Genomic DNA, 7,848 nt, shown 5'->3' on the forward strand with positions numbered 1-7,848 from the left:
ACTTAGTATAACTTTCTTAATAAAGGGTTTTTTCACCAGCGTTATACTCCGTATTGTGGCCTATATTATTGCAAAACTTGATTCTAGGGTGAACCCAACCAGTCAGTTTCCAAAAATGACATGTCAGAGAAACTCTGTAAGCTCAATGCAATACCATCGCATTCATTACGTGCGCGGGAATCGCAGTTTCAATATCCCAACCAAATTTCACAAGAATAAGTACATGTAACCGCTCCCGAATAAATCGCACGTGACAAACAGCAAACCGATTTTCACAAGGTTTTGTTTTGCATACAAAATGCTAAAAAAAATTAAACCTTTTAAAGGTTAGCCTACGCTGCCAACTATAGAGGGTGAATTGCTAATTCCATCTTAAAGCAACCTATATTGCGAGGAGGTAGCAACCTATATTGCGAGAGTTGCTCGTTAAATTATTATAATTCGAGCTAGCTCTTCCGCTCGCCCTATGTAGGTGAGACTGAATATCACCATGTCTACTTAGAAGCCGGGGAAAGAAATGGGTCTGCACTTGCAGAAGGTAGTAGCATCAGTCCTTATTTTCTCGCCGTAGAACTGAACGGGTTGAGTCGTGCTTATGAAAAGGCGTTTCTTGCCGTATGTACGGTCCCCAACAGTTATCACTAGCCTGCAGTCTTATCTGCCGAATCGAGCGCCAATCCAAGATACTCAACCGACCCTTTAGTTGTCTTGCCGATAATTTTCGGCTTAGTTAAGATAACTACTTCCTTTCTTTTCCAACAAAACGCTGAAATCATGCACAGTGAGTCATCGGTTTATCAACAAGCTAAGTCTGCTTTGCGCCTATTCAACAATGCGTTCAGGAACAATGGCCAAAGCGTCATTTGCAAGCGGTCTCTTTGATAATCTGATAAGAATTTTTAGCGTGTCAAAATTATCTGCCGATTGTACACAACCAATGGCATTTTTAAGTTGGAGCATTCAGAGAAGCACTAACTATCGAAATCAGTGGGTGTACTCCTCAACTCGGTGAACAGTATCTAGGGTATCCGTGACTGAGCCCACTCAGAATCTCTTTCCTCTGAAACCGACGTAGGGATAAGTTGCCAACAGCACATGTCGTTTCGGTGAGTCTACTTCTCATGAGCCTTTCGAGCACTTTTCCGCCAGTATCAAGTATACAGTCGGTATATAGACGGCAGCTTAGGGTTTCTTTCACCTTTGTTGATCAGCACTTTTCAGCGACATGGAAAAATATCTTCTTGCCTCTTTCAGTTCTTCCATCGTGAAAAACGCTCCATTTGTTAAGAATGAAGTGGACGAGGTGGTTACATTTAAGTATCCACGCACTAAAATCCCTTCCAATCAGGCTAAATAAAGTATTCTAACACGCCCTGATCCAATCGGACTACCGATTATTATTATAGCCTGAATTCACCGGTGCAGTCCGAACGGAGATGACAGCTATACTTAGTGATCTTCCCAGTTCGCCTTGAAGGCTGAAACTCTTTCCCAACTCGCATTATATGTAGCGCACCATGATCTTTGCACGGAACCCAAGTCTCTCTTTCAAGGTAGAGCTATTCAGAAATTCGAAAAAAACTCGAATCTTGTTTGTTCAAGTTCGTTAGCACGTGCGCAAGATTAGCTGTATTGAACTGAACACGAATGATCATTTAGTCACCCCACTGTGGTAACCATCACAAATGGCGCCCAACATGGGGCCTTAAAAGGCTAAGTTTCACGGAAGTGAACTTAGGAGGAGAGCAGCTGGTCCTCGATATATCGGTATTCTAGAAAATTTAAGTGCGAGCTCAAATTGTTCCTATGTAAATCCAATCCACAAATAGTACTCCTATGGGAAACTCGATTGCAATAACGAGAAAAACCCTCCTTTCAAATTTTCACCCTTTCCGCTCGCAGAAATACCATCCTAGACAAACCCCATAAACCTTGGGAAAATATCACAAAACTGTTTTCCGACAAATTCCTCCGGCTTTGTCATTCCCCTCTACTATTCCTGCTAACTCTTTCATTCGAACAACCTATCCACTATAGAATCCAGTTACGCAGATCGGCCCTGCAGAACTGGCAAATCAGTGTCCCTGGTTTAAGGGAGGTTTAAACAGTAGACGTACCTCCTGGTTGGACCCCTACACTAATAATAAAGGTCGAAAACTGCATTGCTGGTTTACAACATACTCCGCTGCTCGTAACATCGTCTATTTTAAATCGACACTCTCTACCTACAATGTAAAGAGCAGCTATTCATTCTCGACTATTTTCTGACAAGCAGCAACATCAGGGTGAATTCCAGTTCAAACTCCGCCCCTTTTCATGAAACCGTACGTGGCATCAGTGACTGCGATGCCATAATCCTTGACATAGAACTGCCCGAAGCCAATCCCTCAAAACCAGGCTACCCAGCTCCAACTCCCACCAAACTAGCAAGTTTCTAACGGTACTATTGACAGTGTGATTCATCAATTTACTGAATTAATTCGGATGGTATGTGAATTCGTACCAACTTCTATAACCTTAACTCTCTCCCGGACGATATCCTTCAAGACATCCACTACAAAAGAACCCTACGGCGTAGGATATTTAGGAATAGATATTTTTTGCAACACTACTTCCCCAAGAACAAGAACTTCGACATCTTAATCCACAACCGAGTCAGCTAAAATCAAACATATAGGGGTAGATCTGGCAAATATCTCCGCGATTTGGCAAAATTGCCAGCCGTAACGACATGTTTCCACAAAACATTTCCTCCCCCGAAAAAGCAAACTTCCTTACTAAGCATTTCGCGAAGGCTCACCCCTCTACTCTCCACATGCTTAACTAAAGCTTTGAAGCTGTGGTGAATACATCAATTAACCCATTCCGATCCTTACAGTCTAACTCCCAAACAATCAGCTAGACTGGACGTTTTCAATACATTCTCCTCCCAAATAGACTTACTGCCTATTTACTTGTTCTTCATCAAGCCTCAGATGGTCGTAGGACAAACGGTTTCGTCCAGGGCAGAGGCAACTCTTCAGACGCTGCCTCACCTCTGCCCTGGGAGCAGCGTGACCGTGAGTGGCATCGGATGGAAAACGCTCCATTTATATGTTTAGGAAAACACGCCAAGGGTGCGAATTATATCCAGTAGAAACCGATAGTTTGAGCCTGAGCTGGCTAAAGCTAAATTAATTGTTTAGATGGTCGTTCTTAGCGCTCAGTCCTCCCAGGAATCTTTTTTTCACCCTTTACCGCGGATAGCTGAAAACTTGCTTCCACACCGAATCCAATCAAAATCCTTCACTACCGATACTTCACCAAGTGGAGACTAGCTCCCAACCTACAGAAATTCCATACAATCAGCCTTGAAGGAAAAATGAAGATGGCCCCGAAAATTATATCTGATGCCAAAAAAGCTGACCTTAAAAATGCATAAATCGCCTATTCTCACAGTGAACTAAGTTATCTACCACTATAACCGCAAGGGGACCAAACGGGTTCGGACAGATAGAGTATAGTTGCAACCCTTGTTATTTCCGAACAAAGTTGACTCAGACCTTCCTCCCAAACCCCGGATAACGACTTGTCAACCTGATGGTGAACTAACGTGAGAGGCGATAACGACGACGAACTGGGAAGGCTTTCATTTATGATTTGGCAAACGATTCGGAGCAGGTTGCGTATGAGCTGGTCCCTTTGGCATTCTGTTACTTTAGTGCACGAGAGTGACAATTCGTGAAAACGGCTTTCAGGTCAAAGCACAGCTGCTTCCGTCCCGATAAGAATCCTGGCAGGGCTACAAGTACGTTCAAAGGTATGACGCATTTAATTTGACAGTGCAGGCGGCAATGAGGAGGAAACAAAAGCCATCTCACTAGAGGGGGTGGACGTCATCCGAAAGACAAGGGTAGAGGAAGAAAGGCTGCTCAATGAGTGCGATGTGGTCCTATGAAAAATAGAGCCTGCCATTATCGTCTAGAGAAATATCTTCGCGTCGAAGTAGACCTGATAAAAATCACATGGTTAGTGCAGCCCGCATTGACCTCAGCGCACAATTGGGAAAACAAACAATTGACAAAATGAAGTGAGAGGAAACAGCGTGGAATCGAAGAAGAATTCCACGGGTGGCAACCAAACGGACCAAGTAGCATCGAAAAAAGGAAAAAATTCAACAGTTACGACTTAAGTTGAGTAAGGACGCCATAGACTACATTACTGCAGTAAAGTCGAAGCCGACTACGCTGATAAAATTAGCACCCAAGAAAAATAGAAGAGGTAAACCATGGTCAAAACATCCTCATCAAGCCGAACGAAGTAGGATCTTTCACGGGAGTTCTTCGAGAAGTCCGCAACCACGCTTAACCAGTGGATACAGGGGTAGATGTTAAACCTATTCGGCGAACTCGAACCGGCGGAACTCAATTCTGGGGACAAAAATTCTGGATGAAAAAAATTAACCAATGTCACTGCCCACGAGGCGACAACAAACCAACTTATTCACTGCGGGAAAATAAAGAACGGGTGGATCATTTGCAGAATAAAGCGAATGTTAGTTCCAATCCGTTGTTTTAAGTGCCGGGCATATTGACATATAGCAGGGGCATGCAAAGTTCAGGACGGAAACAATTTGTGTTACAAATATGCGAATCTGGGCACAAAGTGAAGACGAGTCGCCAAAATGGTGTGTCCTTTTCAAGGACCGTGGGCTGTAGAAAGAAGATGTGGCTCATGTTCTCGGTTCCGGACGGTGCTAGATCTTCAAAGATGAGTTACCGATCCAGTTACAGTTCTACCATGATCCATATCCTGCAAGCAACTGCTCACAACCTGATGGGGCAGATGGTGAAAGAAAGAATAGGTGACTTGTTTCTTCTTAGCACCGAGATAGGAGCCCATTATCGTAGTATGTTCAAAAGGAGTAAATTAGTGATAATACCCACGTGCGATCGCTAATTCATTCAACATTAACCTTATCGCCCCAGTTTGTAATGCATCTGCTTCCAAGAGGAAACTGTGCTCCGGGAGATTACCTACATACTGGACGGCTGAAGTTGCAAGCCTCTGCGTGCAAGAGGCCAAGACCAAGTGACCCTTAGATCCACTAAATATAAAAGAAGGAAACATGAACTCCGCAACACAGAATCAACAGGCAGAAGGTACGCTGCGGGCAGGAGTTAATCAACGACGTTAACAGAGAGGCATGGGTGCTCGTGTATAACCTGGTTCCCAAATAGCTCGTTGCCTATTGATCACCCTGTTCCATGGAAGCAGCGATGATAGAAGAAATCGCGTAGGATCTTTTTCCTGACACGGTCAATGAAGGAATAAGTTTTGCGGAATGCCCATTCTTCAATGAGGGACAAAAAATTGCCAGGTGTGGATAATATTGACAACGAAGTATTGAAAGTTGTATATAAATTCAAGCCGACTTTGGTCCTCAGCGCATTCAACAGATGTTTGAAAGCGAGACTTGTGCTGATAAGCTAGGGCAAGGTATCGTTCAATCAGTATGTTGGCCACAGCGGGAAAACTGCGTGAGAAGCTCATTAAGCCAAGACTGACTGGCCCAATACTAGCTGTGGGAGGCTACTCACCAATATAACATGGCTTTAGAGTGGGGCGATCCATAATTGATGCGATTGAGGAGGTAATCTAAGGGATGAGACTTCTTGAGGAATACAGTTGCCTTTGTCGGCGACCCAAGACGTAAGAAGCGCTTCCAATGCTGAGACATAGGACTAGATGCTTGAGCTAATGGAAAATCGTTACCATACTTCAGGCTATCTATTGTTGATATTTAGGGACTATTTTAAGGACCGTGTCTTTCTCTAGGAGATCCGGGAAGGACAGCGGAAAATGAACTTCACATCGGGGGCGGTATCTTTGGCCCGGACCTTTAGAACGCCTTATACGATAGTCTTTCATGACTCGAGATGCGGACGTGGGTATTTTCAATCTTACACACAATCGGGAAATCATGGTCACCCGACTGCATTTATTGCAAAGATGTGGTTCATACACAGTAAAGGGCCCCATGATGCAGAGTGAGGGCATGTGGAACCGAGTGGAATATTACCCTCAAGGAATTTTTAAGGCGAAAAAGAGGGTGGTGGAAAGGATATGTTAAACTGTTCCAGGTGAGAGCCCTAGAAGCTCCAGAGAGTATTTTAGCTGGTAGTTTGACTGAGACAGGAGTCCAGCACTTTGTGTGTAAATGTAAACTCATTCCTGTTCAATATCATCGTTATCATCATCAACGGCGCAACAACCGGTATCCAGTCTAGGCCTGCCTTAATAAGGAACTCCTGACATGGTGGTCAAAGGGTAGTATAGGTCCCGGGGCGAAACGTGGATTGGTACCCACGATGGAGCATAAAACCTGGGAAATGCCTGCTGAACCAACACCAACAGCTCTACTACCAAACCCTATCTCCACCTCCACGTGGTGACCGCTGGGAGCTCTTTCTTGACGAAAAGCTGCAGACGGAGAAGGATGAAGGCGAGTCTCCCGCGCCTAAAAACGGGACAAATTGTACCAATTGGTCCTCCAGGTTGGGGGTTGGGTAGGGCTGACAACCCTACACGGAAAACAACCTGTTACGAAGCCACAACAGGAGCCTCGGATAGGACGGATGTTAAAACGACGGACCCGGCAACGACAAAGGAACAACGATTTGCGCATTTTCTCATGGAACGTGCGCTCCCTGTACAGAGATGAAGCTGATAAGCAGCTAGCCGATACCCTGTCCCAATATAGGGCTGATATAACAGCGTTGCAAGAGATGCGATGGACAGGGACCGGTTTCCTGGAGAAGAGCCACTATACCATATATTATAGCGGCCATCCAGTAAACCATGTGCTCGGAGTAGGTTTCTTAGTCAGCCAAAAAATGAAACCTGCTGTTATCGGCTTTGAAAGTATAAGCGAACGACTATGCACTCTGCGCTTGCGAGGCAAGTTTAGAAATATAAGCCTCATAAACGTTCACGCCCCTACAGAGGAGACTGCAGAGTCGGAGAAGGATACCTTCTACGAGGCAGTAGAAAGAACCCTCGAAGCCTGTCCCAGATATGATATCAAAATCATACTTGGGGACTTTAACAGCCAAGTAGGGAAGGAGCCCGTATTCAGGCGATACGTTGGCTCCCATAGCTTACACGAAAAAACAAATGATAACGGACTGCGGACTATTCAATTAGCAGGGTCACACGAAATGGTTGTTGGAAGTACCTGGTTTGCGCGGAAAGCGGTCCACAAACATACGTGGGCCTCTCCAGACGGGACCACTTTCAACCAAATTGACCACGTGTTGATCGAACGCCGCCACCTCTCAGCCTTGATGAATGTCAGAACATATAGGGGGGCTAATATAGACTCGGATCACTATCTCGTTGGCATGGTGCTCCGAGCTCGAATAACAATACCACCTAGAATCCCCTCTGACAATCAGGTGAGAGTGAACACTGAAGCCATCCACAACACAACCCTCCGCGACACCTATAAGAGGGAAATGGATGCCGCAATAACCGCAGTCAATAGAGGACCTGGATATGAAGCATCAACTACTGATCTTCACAACCACCTGAAGAACGTTATCATGGATACGGCTACAAATATATTTGGCCCCAGCCGCAAAAGGAGTCGGAACGGCTGGTTTGACGATGAATGTAAGCTAGCAACGGAACGGAAGAATGCCGCATACCGAGTAATGTTGCATTCTCAAAGAATGCGGGCACGCGCAGAGACTTATCACGAACTCCGTCGAGCGGAGAAGCGACTTCACAGACGGAAAAAGGAAGCCTGGGAGAACCAACAAGTCTGTGAACTAGAAAAGTACAGGGAGCAACCGCACCAGGCGCGGA

Source organism: Hermetia illucens, chromosome 5, assembly GCF_905115235.1.
Source record: "Hermetia illucens chromosome 5, iHerIll2.2.curated.20191125, whole genome shotgun sequence".
NCBI classification, from domain to species: domain Eukaryota; kingdom Metazoa; phylum Arthropoda; class Insecta; order Diptera; family Stratiomyidae; genus Hermetia; species Hermetia illucens.